This window comes from Prunus mume, linkage group LG4 (assembly GCF_029339155.1).
Source record: "Prunus mume cultivar Tortuosa linkage group LG4, ASM2933915v1, whole genome shotgun sequence".
Lineage (NCBI taxonomy): Eukaryota > Viridiplantae > Streptophyta > Magnoliopsida > Rosales > Rosaceae > Prunus > Prunus mume.
The window spans coordinates 12,098,672-12,112,590 of NC_142701.1; the positions used below are offsets into that span (position 1 = coordinate 12,098,672).

Consider the following 13,919-nt stretch of genomic DNA (forward strand, 5'->3'; position numbering starts at 1 on the left):
TAAAATAAAATAGTATAGCCGATAGGCTATACTCTATATATTTTGTATTTATTTAATTTTAAAAAAAGGGTGCTAGTCGTGCGCTGGGCGGGTCTATTGTATAGCCACAGGCTATACCAGGTTTTCGTTAAAATTTTTGTATAGCCGTGCGGCTATACTGAAAATAAATAGTAAAAAAATATATAATTAGTTTCTTAACTTTTGTTTTTTGGCCTGCTTCTTTAATTTAATATATGTAATTAAGTAATATGTTAGCCTTTTTTAATTACTTTAATTAGTAATTATATTTTAAACAACAAATGGAATGATGAAATTAAATTTGGTGTTTGCTCCACTAGGATACAACTTTCTAAATCAAAGTCCTAGCACTAGAGCTTTCATTTCTAGTGAAATTTTTGGGTTTATCGATGCGCCTATACAAGAATGACGATATGAATGTTCTCTTCGAATTTATAGGACAAACTCAAAACATTATTTAAAAATAATTAATTAACTAATTAGGTTTAATTTAAATCACTAAGCCCAAGTGCCCCAAGGCCAATCTTTTGATTAATTAAATATATATTAATTATCCATTACCCACAAGCCACTCAATTGGGCTACTTGCATAGCCTATCCACACTACATTATTTGCAAGAGTAAGTCTTATAAAGGCCTCCAAGGAACTCTAGTGTTCCAATGTGGGACTAATTTTAACTCAAACATGTGAGATTGTTGATGAGAGTTCACCGTATGAACTTGGTTTCTCTAATTGGGTATTGCGTTGAAGGTGACACTGTGGCACTTGTTTATGGGTAAGCGGCCAATGGAAATTTGCAACACCATATATTAGCTGCAGGTACAATACTCTTATATATTAATATTAATATTAACAAAGGATAACTTCGAACAAACTTAACTCCGTCAATTCTAAAAATACCCAGATTATAAGTAAAAGATGAGAGAAGAGTCACACTCCCCCAACCATTTAGGATCTTTTGACTTCTATCAATAGCCGCATAACATGTACACAAGTGGTCATATGCTAATCTAAACCTGATCTTGATGTGACATGTATACTCCCATATCATGTGATAAGTGACTGATTAAGAAATGTGATCTGTATAACATTCCTCTTCTATATAATAGTGCCCAAGTTGTCCATAACTGTTCCTAATTTTTTTGACTGGTCTTGGGTACGGCTTTTGGTACCTATTTGAATTAATGGATATGGTTACCATGATCCATACTTACAGGCTAGCCATCAATGGAAAGTGTAGAAACTGTATATTCTATTATTATATTTGAGATATTACAACCAATATTTATACACGAACTATAAGATATCTTCCTAGTGGTTACAATGAAACGGAAAGCCCATTATATCCTAATAAAGGCTAATAACAACATAACAACTAAAACACTAATGTATTGTCATTGAAGACCCTTAACTATGGTAACTCCCGTAACCCCCTAACACTCCCTTGCAAACTTGACGCCGGAGAGGTGACAAGTTTGGAAATAAGACGTGAAAAGAAGGAATATAATAAGATGAAGAATGGAAACAAAGGAAAATTCATCACATGGAAAGCAAAAAGGGATGCGTGCAGAGAGAAAAGAATGAATATTTGAAGGGAATAAAGGGGCTAAGAGAGGATGCAACACAACTGTAAAGGATAGGAGGTGAAACCAACCTGGGACACATAGAAAAGAAAACGAGAGCGTGGGCAAATTTGAATTTCAAAGCACCATAGAGACAATAAGGTATGGGGAAGAAAACCACAGGGGAACAGATAAATAATAAAGAGAAGATTATCACAAGAGGATAAAGGCCCATATAGATTAAAATAAAGAGGGATAATTGACCCAAAAAAACAAAAATAAGAAATAAAGGAGGAAACCAAGTGAGACAGAGAAAGGAAAAGAGAGTGTGGGCAAAACACATAGAGTTAAAATCCTTTCAAAATAAAGACGGAAAAAGGAGAGAAAGAAATAGACGAAAAAGGTAACACCCATCAAAAGGAGAAAGTAGTCAAGAGAGGAAGAGAGAACAAGATGCAAGAGACAACCCATGAAAAGGAATGGAAACTCAAGATGCCAAAGACAACCCATGACAGGGAGAGAGACAACACAATTGAAAAGAAGAGAATAGAATACCCCAGTAACATAAAATAATTATAAAGAAAAGAAGACAATACCCTTGTAAACAGAGAAGAAGAATGGCAGGGCAAGAGAGCATTGAAGAAGACAAAGACCAAAAGTAAAATCAAAGAAAGAGATTGGGCTTAAGAGGGGAGAAGAACATAGGTTGAGCATAGATAGAACGTGAGAGGTTGATACCAAGGCAGCAACACAGAGATAGGGCTTGAGTGCCCGATACCAACTCGGCAACACAGAGGAAGAAACATGGGTTGTGCAAAGGGAACACCGGCAGTGTAGCAAGGCAAAGAAGGCTTAATGAGAGTTGACGAGGCTCACGGAGGAAAGAGAGACGGCTCGGTGAGCGATGAAAGGCAACATCAGCAAACAAGGGGAAAGTATGGACACCAGATAGAGAAACCATCAGAAATACATGAGAAAGAGAAACCACAATTGCAAACTAGGAAAAGTGAAAGGAAATGAAGTTTTTTATTATTTATTTATTTATTTAATTTTAGATATGGGCTTCTAATAAAAACAAATAAAAACAAAATAAAGGAAGGGAAGCATTAAGGTGAGGAGCACGAGTGTTTGGGCAGGAGAGAGAGAGATGAAGCTTAAGGGAATGAAGGGGAAGCATGCATGTAGATTGGAAAAATGGGGGGGGCTCATGACACCAAAGAGAAAGAGAGGGAGTCTTGATATAACCAGAGAAAGAGAGAGAGTTCAAGAGGGAGTTTTGATAGAGAAAAAAAAAAGGAATGAGATCCTGGAGAGAGAGAGAGAGGATAGAGCACATGAGGACAACGGTTGTGCAAAGGGACTAACGACAATGAAGCACAGCAGGACAGAGACAAAGGCCGGCTAGGATAAGGCTTGGTGAGCGATGACAACTGACAAGGGGGAGAAGGCTCAATCTTCAATAGAGAGCATAAGAAGGAGAAATGGCTCAATCAGAGAGCATTACATGGAGAAATGCATGGCTCAATCTTCAACAGAGAGCTAGACATGGAGAGAGTGAAAGATAAAGGTGTTGGCGTGACTTGTGGATATTGACTTACTTTCCTTACACACCAAGGATTCATATTTTATTTGTAATTGATTTACTTTAATTTCTGATTTCCTACTGTAAATAGATTTAGGAATTTATTATTTACTTGCCCATTCAGGTTTTGTTGTATTATAAATATGACCTCCTACAAGGAGAAGAATATATAGAAAATTCCCACAAACAAATATTCTCTCATAGTTTTCATATTTTAGCATGGTATCAGAGCGGCGATCTTGGAATTGCTGACTCTAGTTTCAAACCCCCGCCGCCGCTATGGGGGTTGATGATTTTTTCAACCCTCATGGAGGTAGCACCACCGACTCCTTCTCTCCTTCTCAACCAACCATAGCTGAGTTGAGTGCCCAAATGGCTCAGGCTCCTACAGATGCAGACTTTGGCCCGAATTTGATCACTGAATCGGATCCTATTTTGACGACCCCAACCCGACCTCGACTATGACGCAGCGACCCGACCCGACTCCGAAGGCGACCTCGACCCCAACTCCGATGATGACCACAACCCCGAATTTGTCTATGATTCGGACCTCGATCCCGATTTCGACTCCGACTCCGGCCCGACTCAGGCTCGGATCCCGATCCGAATTCCTACTCTACCAGTATCCTATGCATCTTCCGCTGCACAGATTATGACTTCTCGACTAACGACACCGACACATGGACTAGATTGCGCATATTGTGGTGATCCGAGACACACTCGTGAGACTTGTTTTAAATTGCATGGCTACCCCGATTGGTGGACTATTCTTAAAGATCGAGGACAATGCAATACGACCAGTAATGGTACTGGTTATGGATTCCATACTTCCGATAAGATTGATTCCAGGAGTTGGATAATTGATTCCGGTGCAACTGATCATATGACGTTTGATCCTGATGATTTTCTGAATACTACACAACCTCGACGAACCTGTATTGCAAATGCCAATGGCGTTACTTATCCTGTGACAGGGGCTGGCACTGTTGCACTCTCATCCTCTCTCACACTGTCTAATACTTTACTTGTTCCATCTTTATCCACTAAATTGTTGTCCGTTAGTCAGCTTACTGAACAATTGAATTGTTGTGTACTCATTTACCCGAGTTTTTGTTTGCTTCAGGATATTCACACTAAGGAGATTCTTGGTCGTGGTACTAAGAGAGAGGGGGCTATATTATGTCGATGACTTCAGATCCTGGCATGGCTAATGTACGCATCCTTTGATAGCAAACAAAAGCAAATTTGGTTGTGGCACCGTCAATTGGGACATCCGTCTTTTAGTTATATGAAGCATCTTATACCAGATTTATTCTCAGGTTTCAAGGACTCCGACTTCACATGTGATACTTGTATTTTGGCTAAGAGTCACCGTGTGCCCTACCCATTGAGTACGAACAAGTGTACTACTCCATTTACTTTAATTCACTCGATGTGCGGGACCTTCACCTATCACTTTGCTCCTTCGGTGTTTGATGGTTTGTCACATTCATAGATGATTGTACACGAATGACATGGCTTTATTTGCTGAAGAATAAAAGCGAAGTATTTTTCCGTTTTCAATCATTCCACAAACAGATGAAAACTCAGGTTTAATGCTCAAATCCAGATTCTTCGCTCCGACAATAGTGGAGAATTTGTCAATCATGACTTTCGGACTTACTTCCAACAACATGAAATTATCTATGAGACGACTTGTCCTCGGACACCGCAACAAAATGGTGTTGCTTGAAAGAAAGAATCGACATCTTCTTGAAACCGCCCGAGCACTTCTGATTGGCGCTCATGTTCCTCGCCATCACTGGGATGATGCTATTGTCACTGCAGTTCACCTAATCAACCGCATGCCTTCTGGTGTATTGACCTTTAAAACTCCCTTACAGGTGCTTGCGTAACACAGACCTCTGCCCTCTGTTTTGGTACTCACACCCCGAATCTTTGGATGTGTAGCTTTCGTTCATCTTCACAAAAATCAACGTAGCAAACTTGATCCATGTGCGCTTCGTTGTGTTTTTGTGGGTTATGCCACTCATCAGAAAGGCTACCGTTGTTATCACCCTCCTACCCGACGTACCTATGTCACTTTGGATGTGACCTTTTTGGAATCTGAGCTGTTCTTCCATGACCCATTATCCAATTCTACGCTTCAGGGGGAGATACGAAATGAAGAGCGAATTAGAGCAACTTGGAAAACGAAGAAATTCTCCTATGTACAGAAATGATTGATCATCCCGAGTCTAAAGCACAAGATTACTCTCTGCCAAAAAGTGACAAATCGCCCATTCATAGCTATCAATTACCTGACCCACCTGATCCATACGAAGATATTTCTGATCTGTGTTTCACACCTACAAACAATACAGAACAACAAGATGAAGACTCCCCCTCTAACTCAACAGTACAAACAGACCAATCTCCTGAGAATATCCTTGAGGTAACTGCTCCTACTAGACTTGTGCATTTAGAGGATAAAACTATTGGATATCAATTACCTTTCAGGCAAAATCGTGGGAAGCCGCCAAACCGCTATTCACCTGATATTGGCAAGACATCCAAGTATCCAATTGCAAATCATGTATCTCTTGAGAAGTCATCTGAACCACTCAAGGCTTTTGTGTATCGGTTGTCTGCTATCCATATTCCAACCAAGGTCTCTGAAGCATTGAAAGATCCTAAGTGGGTCCAAGCTATAAAAGAGGAGATGAAAGCTCTTGAGAAAAATCAGACTTGGACATTGGAGACTATACCAGAGAAAAAAAGACTATCGGATGTAGATGGGTGTTTACTATAAAACACCATGCAGATGGATCTATCGAGCGATACAAGGCAAGACTTGTGGCAAAAGGGTACACACAGACCTATGGTATAAACTATGAGGAAACCTTTGCTCCAGTTGCAAAGTTAAACACCGTCAGAGTCTTATTTTCCCTTGCAGCTAATTTGGATTGGCCACTACACCAGTTTGATGTAAAGAATGCTTTTCTACATGGCGAACTCACGGAGGAGGTGTACATGGACATTCCTCCTACGGCTATAATACTACTCAGATTGGAGCAGTTTGCAGGCTACGAAAAGCATTGTATGGGTTGAAACAGTCACCACGTGCATGGTTTGGGCGGTTCACCATGGCAATGAAGAACAATGGTTTCAAACAGTGCAACTCAGATCATACTTTGTTCTTGAAACATCGGAAAGGGAAGGTAACAACATTAATAATTTATGTTGATGATATGATTATTACTGAGAATGATAAACAGGAAATATCACAGCTACAAGACTATTTGGCTACAGAGTTTGAGATGAAGGTTCTAGGTGGACTCAAGTATTTCTTGGGAATTGAGGTGACTCGATCGCAGCAAGGCATATTTCTCTCTCAAAGGAAATATGTCCTGGACTTGTTGATAGACACAGGAATGCTAGATTGCAAACCTGCGGACACTCCTATTGTTCAGAATCATCATCTTGGAGAATATTCGAATCAAGTTCCAACTAACAAAGAAAGATACCAAAGGTTAGTGGGAAGATTGATCTATTTGTCACATACTCGACCAGACATTGCTTATGCAGTGAGCATTGTCAGTCAATTTATGCACTCTCCAAGTGAAGACCACATGAATGCAGTTCTTCGGATACTTAGATATTTGAAGTCTGCACCTGGAAAAGGACTTATGTTCTCAAAGCATGGTCATCTAAATATTGATGGTTATTCAGATGCAGATTGGGCAGGTAATGTAACAGATAGAAAATCCACATCGGGTTACTTCACATTTGTGGGAGGTAATTTGGTGACATGGAGGAGCAAGAAACAGAATGTAGTAGCTTTATCTAGTGCAGAAGCCGAGTTCAGAGGCATGACTAAAGGGATTTGTGAACTTCTTTGGTTAAGAAAGTTGCTTACTGAACTTGGGTATAAACCTACATCTACAATGAATCTCTTTTGTGATAACAAGGCTGCTATAGCCATTGCACAGAATCCGGTTCAGCATGATCGTACTAAACCTGTTGAGGTGGATCGACACTTCACCAAACAGAAGCTTGAGGCTAAAGTGTTTCAGTTTTCTTTTGTGAAATCCGAGGATCAATTGGCGGATATTTTGACAAAGGCGATTTCCAGTAAAGCATTCCACAATTCACTGGATCAGTTGGGCATTGGCGACATCTATGCACCAACGTGAGGGGGAGTGTTGGCGTGACTTGTGGATATTGACTTACTTTCCTTACACACCAAGGATTCCTATTTTATTTGTAATTGATTTACTTTAATTCCTGATTTCCTATTGTAAATAGATTTAGGAATTTATTATTTACTTGCCCATTCAGGTTTTGTTGTATTATAAATATGACCTCCTACAAGGAGAAGAATACATAGAAAATTCCCACAAACAAATATTCTCTCATAGTTTTCATATTTTAGCAAAAGGCTCATCAATGAGCAGAGAGCTTGACAGCGAGGCGTTGAAAAATAAAAGGAAATGGCAGAGGCAGAGAGAAATAAAAACAATTACTGATTATAAAAGGGAGTAGAAGATGGAGAACTATACAGAAGCAAACACCCTTTCGGGCGAGGAGAGCCAACGACTCTCAATGTTGGCAATTGGAGGATAGCTAATCGGCGTTAGCCATTAGCTCTGATACCATGTAGAAACTGTATATTCTATTATTATATTTGAGATATTACAACCAATATTTATTCACAAACTATAAGATATCTTCCTAGTGGTTACAATGAAACGGAAAGCCCATTATATCCTAATAAAGGCTAATAACAACATAACAGCTAAAACACTAATGTATTGTCATTGAAGACCCTTAACTATGGTAACTCCTGTAACCCCCTAACAGAAAGGATGCGAATCTCTACATTAATTGACCGATCTAGATTAATCTTAGTCCACGACAGGGCTGGTTCTACTAAAATGTTTTCTTTTTGTCTGACAACTCAAATGTACGTGGAAGTGGCTGACTTTAGTGGGTTAACGGGCTTGAGTTACAGATCCATTATACCATGACTTGAGTAGGTCAATAGGCTTGAAACATCCAAAAATGGTCCATAATTCTTGATAAGAAGATATATTATTGATTATGAAACATTTGCAATACATACATAATACAACCTGCAAGGATTGAAATAATATATTCCAATCCCATTATTTTAGTACGTACTACTACCTAACTGAGGGACGTAGCATAGCGATTGAATTCTGAGACATCATCTCAATGGAATTTCCCATTTCAGTGTGATTGTCGCTCTGCTTTGTTCGAGCCAGTTCGGTTGCCAAACACCCTTTAGTTCCACTAATACCTGGCTCATGGATGGCCTGTTGATGGGGTGTTTAGATACACATGCCATTGCTAATTCCACAGCTTTCCAGACAGAGCTAACATTGAAACTTCTCTCTAACCTTGGATCAACAATGCTGTAAATGTCTCCTTTTGGAAGCAACAAACCAACCCATTTACTTATGTGAATTCTCTCATGTGCGTTTATAAAAGCAGGTCGACCCGCGATAATCTCCAACAGTACAACCCCAAAGCTGTAAACATCACTTTTCTCATTTAGCCTGTTTGACATATTGTACCTTCAAGCAACCATGCAACTCAAGTCATATCTTCTGCAAAAGAATTTGGCTAGAACGTCCATTTACATATGGTTTCTTTCTTCATTCATGTCCTTGCTTTATCTTTAATTTTCTTCAGTGACATTACTAATATTTTGAATATTAAGGATGATGGGTGTATAAAACAGTAGCACTAGAGGGCACCAATACCAAATTAATATTAGTTAGAATTTAAAATGCGTTGGGATTAGATTTGATATATCATTACCCAGACTGAAAACAAAAAACTTACTCGGGCGCAAGGTACCCGGGAGTGCCAGCAACACCTGTCAATATATGAGTCCCATCCTCTACAGGGAAATTTCTGGATAGGCCAAAATCAGATAGTTTGGCTTGAAAATATTGATTCAACAAGATGTTTGTTGATTTCACATCCCTGTGGATCATAGGTGGGCTACAACAATAGTGCAGATACTCCAATCCTGCATTTCCATATTCAGACATCAGTGAATTCTCATCACCAAAAAAAAAAAAAAAAAAAAAAAAAAAAGAGAGAGAGAGAGGAGATGTTAGCTAAAAAGGAGTATAAGATAATTTATTAGTTTCACACCTTGTGCAGCATCTATAGCTATTTGAAGTCTACCTTCCCAAGTCAAGACAACTGGAGTGCTGTCTGCATCCACAGAAAATAAAAAATAATGTGGAGATCAAGAAATGTTTCTGCAGAACTTAGATTTCTAGTGCTAAAAAAAATCAAAGCCTCTGGTAATTTATTGGTCGTTTTCCAACAAATTAGAAGTTACTAAACAATGGTAAATTTTGGTATGGAATAGTTTCAATTGCAGCCAAACCTGATAGATATGCTTGTAAGTTTCCATTTTCCATGTACTCGTACACAAGCCCTATGTGGTTTTCATCATTGCAATATCCTACAAGGCTTGTCAAGTTAATATGATGAACTCTCATCAGAAGATTAACCTGTAAGATAAGAGACCCCAATGAAACATCTTAGTTTATTATATAAGATTGAGCTCAAAATGATTGCATAGCTTATTTTAACAAACGTGCCTCAGCATGAAACTGTTGAAGCCCTTGAACTGAAGACGGTGAAAGCATCTTGACAGCTACTTGAGTTTTGTCTATGCATCCATGATAAACTGTTCCAAATCCACCTTTGCCAAGAATCCTCTTTAAATTGTTGGTGATCTGGAGGATCTCAGAGTATGTAAACTGTCGTTTTGTTGCCTCCACTGGTGCAATGATAGGATTTGCATCTGTGACAGCTCCTAAGATTTCATCACAAGTTTAATGTGCATATATTTATGAAGAATGTTATTATTATTTTAAGAAATGTACTTCGATATCTGATGTCAAGTCGTAATTCTTCATTTTTAAGGCCATAAGAGAAAGAAAAAAAGGAACTTTGACAGATATTTGGAAGTCTTACCAGGTTGTCTTGTCCGTTTACTGCCCCAACAGAGAGCTGCTACAGATAATAAGAGGATGGAGATTCCAGTGACTGATGCAACTATGGGTAGAACAAAATTGTGCTTCTTTTTGCAAGAAACATTTCCGGATAGATTTGGATTTACACACAAACTGACATAAAAATGGTTGATAGCAACAATAGTTAGATTTTGATCTGTTATACCAAAGAATATAAATTCCTCTGTAGCATATGTTATAATTCTGAAAACTAGTTTGTACTATGTAGGGATACACCTCATCATTTAATATTTTCATTAAAAACAAAATAGGAAAACAGAAATAGAAAACTAGTATCTGTGTGGATCAAACTTCTAACACAGTGTTGTAGTGAGTTGGAGTTAAGTACAAAATTTGAAGGTTATACGTGCTTCACATAGCACACCTTAATGATAGAAAACCATTCTTCCTTCTTTCAATCAGTCCTACTGGAACTGAGCCTGTGAGCTTGTTTTTCTCCAAGTTTCTGCAAAGGTAAATTAATCACTAATCTTTCACCATACTTAGTTCCTAACAAAAGATTTGTAGTTTTTTCCTCCCCAGATACAGGTAACCAAATGACTTACATGACATTTAAGTCTGGCAATTGAGACAAAAAGTCAGGAATTGGTCCTGTCAAGTTGTTGTTGATAAATCCCTGAAATAAACAGCTCAACTTATTTAAATCAAATTCTGATCATGTGCTGTCTGCCTTCTGGTAACTTATTCACAGGAAGACATATATACTTACAATGTCTGAATCACTGTAAGGTTGGATATAGAAGGAGCTATCTCCCCTGTTAATCCGCTCGAGGACAAGTCCCTACAGATTGCATGTTCCATAAATTTAAATTTACTACACATAAGTGGAATGGGAATGAAAATTTCGGTAACTTTGTTTGAAGGCATACTTACAAGGATATGATTCTTGGGGACTCATTTTGAGGATAGCTACACTTTACACCTTCCCACAAGTAAGCTTGAGGGGCACATGGATCTCCTTGCCAGTTCTTTTTAATCTTATATGTTGACTTGATGATGTTGATTCCGTCAACTAATTAAAACATTTTCAGAATCAAACAGAAAATCTCATTTAAATCAATCATATACATATAAACACTAAACTGAGAGTATGAAAGCTAGTCTAAGGAAGAAAGACTTACTATCTTCTTGGTTTGTTTCTAACTCTAAGAATTCCTTCAATGTGTAAATCTCAATGGCGTTGAGGATGGGCAGAAGGGTAGAGTTCTCCGCCTTACAGATTGAAAAATTATATTGTCCTCCACTCAAAGCGGCAGGGCTACAAAAAGTATTTGTGTACAAGTAATCGGGAGCAAATAACTCATAAAAGACCTGCCCGTTCCTAGTAATGTATTGCAGTCTGGATTGGTTTTCTCGTAGCTTTTCAACTTCTGCAAAGTGCATGTATACATAGTATGATGCCTTGTCATCAGCAGGCAGCCAGAAGAAATCCAAGAAAGCATTCGCACGTCTTGGCATTGCAGCCGTATGCATCACAATAGGAGGTGGTTGGTAATCATTGCTAGATCCAGAGTCAATGGTCTGTGATGTACTTAATTGTGTCCAATCATCACGGTCATAGGCATACCAGAAGCGATCATGAACATCGAACGGATACCTAAATAGATTTCGATATTTCATCAGTCTCATTAGCAATTAGAAGTTGACTAGGTATATGTTCATCATCTAACTCCTATGAGATTAGGCACTCACCTGTATCCTTCAAAATCAGTTGGTACTTGACCAGTATCAAATCGCATCTCAAGCTCCAACGACCCCACTTGTGTTGGATAAGATGCATTAAGTAAAGGCCTGAGTTCTATTGCAGATATAAATGGAATGCCGGAGCCTGTGTTCACAAGACAGACATGTATGTAGCTTTGCAGTGGGACATGTATAAGCTCTTTGTGTGCTGCTGCTACGGAGGCATTCTCAAACCGTATTGACTCCCATAAGTTAGCTCCAAGATGGAGTTCAAACTCAGGTGCTTTTTCTTGGCCATCATAATTCCCATAAACAAAACTTTTTCTGATCAAATATTTGATGCCACTTGTGACGTTTATGTTGTAGCAGTTCCTGGTTCCTTCAGGGAAGCTCCTTAGAGACCAGTAGGGTTGTTGATAGTCATCTCTAAACTCATTCAACACGGATTTACTTTCACCAGCGTCTATGAAGCTTGCGTATGAAATGTAGCGAATTTTTGTTGTCGTTTCGGTATAGGTAACTTTCTGCAGGCCACAATCTATGCTAATGAATTCTGAGATAGACACACACATACAAAAAGACAGAGAAGCTTTCATTAGCTATGTATGTATTATAGATAACATTATTTCCTTCAAAATATTCCTTCCTGATTGATCATCCTGGGCATGAACTAGGAGCAGAAGACTAAGACCAAGGTGCAGTGTGAAGAGGAATTGCTTGACTGTACGCGACATCATTAAACTTTGAGAAGCAAGACACAGATTTAAGCAAGACATAAATGTTGGTCCTTTCTTAACCACATTTAGCTTATCACTGTCAGATAAAGTTCTCTTTACATTCTCTCTGTCTGATTTTTCTTAAAAAGAAAATTAAGCAGTATTTAAATCAGCTCGTTGAGCCTTCCTTCTGTGGAAAAATATGTCACATTCTTGGCTTCTTTACCTCCAGTTGTCCTCCTAACCATGGAAATTCTTAAAAAGTCAAATGTACATTTTTTTCAAAGAAATAAATTAATGACGAAATTTCGGTTATGTCCTCGAATTAGCCATCGATACAATAGAATAAAGGGAGTTTCACTAAAACACCTAAAATGGAGGTTGAAATTATAAAAAAACCCAACACCCAAAACACTTTATAAACACACCCAAAATCCATCATTACACACACTCAAAACCCATTTATAAACACACCCAAAAAGTTGACTTTGGGGTTGATTTTGGGTGTGTTTCTATGTTTAAATAGTGCTTGGATTTTTTTATAAATACATGTCTAGGATTGAGTTTATTTATAAATTTGTATAAAATAAAATCAACTCGCAGGTTGGGGCCAAAATACAAGATGTTGACTCAACAACCCAAGTCCAGAACACGGCTGTTTCAGTTGAAACTTGAAATGCATATCCTCCTTGCAAGAAGAGGTCGCTGAAAGATCCATTACCATTAGATTAATCATGACTTGCGTGGGTCAATGGGCTTGAAAGATCCATTATTATTAGTTTTTTTTTCTTTTCAGTCTTAAACCACTACTAATTGTTAATATCCATCATTTTTAAAGTACTAATAATAATGAGTGGATTTATTAATATTGCATCTTCCAAGCACTATCAAGAAAAAGAAAGCACTACAAAGGACCCACTAGTGTAGTGATTTGGAGTAGTTGCTCTCCAAGGCAAGGTCCTGAGTTCGAGTCTTAACATCTGTGTTGTGTGTATGAGTTTAGTGTATTATCGCCCCTCTCTATAAGAAAAGTCCTCAAAAGAAAAAGAAAAGCACTTATCAACTATATGCTAAGCTCAAGTACATGGATGACGTGAGTAACAAATCCTAATTTTCAAACTGTGATAATTGTGGTATGTATTATTCCGATGTGAGACTTACACATCATGACTTGTATCACGCCAACCACACTAACAATCCAATACAATTCTAGGCACGAAAAATTAATTTGTTAAAAGTTTTTTCATTTTGTCTTTAGCGGCTGAAGATAAAAACAGGGAGTTTTTTTTATAA

General features: G+C 38.2%; 1 pseudogene across 1 annotated transcript; it reads right to left on the minus strand.

The window, feature by feature from the left end:
• Positions 1-8,328: 8,328 nt before the first annotated feature.
• LOC103342877 (putative LRR receptor-like serine/threonine-protein kinase At1g51880) lies at positions 8,329-12,798 on the minus strand (annotated as a pseudogene). Its single transcript, XR_016126161.1, has 13 exons — positions 12,556-12,798; positions 11,920-12,462; positions 11,349-11,824; positions 11,101-11,239; positions 10,933-11,008; positions 10,773-10,861; positions 10,592-10,672; positions 10,169-10,320; positions 9,790-10,007; positions 9,573-9,699; positions 9,332-9,394; positions 9,014-9,203; positions 8,329-8,742 (listed from the first exon to the last, which is right to left on the minus strand). The product of XR_016126161.1 is annotated as a putative LRR receptor-like serine/threonine-protein kinase At1g51880 (transcript).
• Between the last annotated feature and the right edge of the window lie 1,121 nt (positions 12,799-13,919).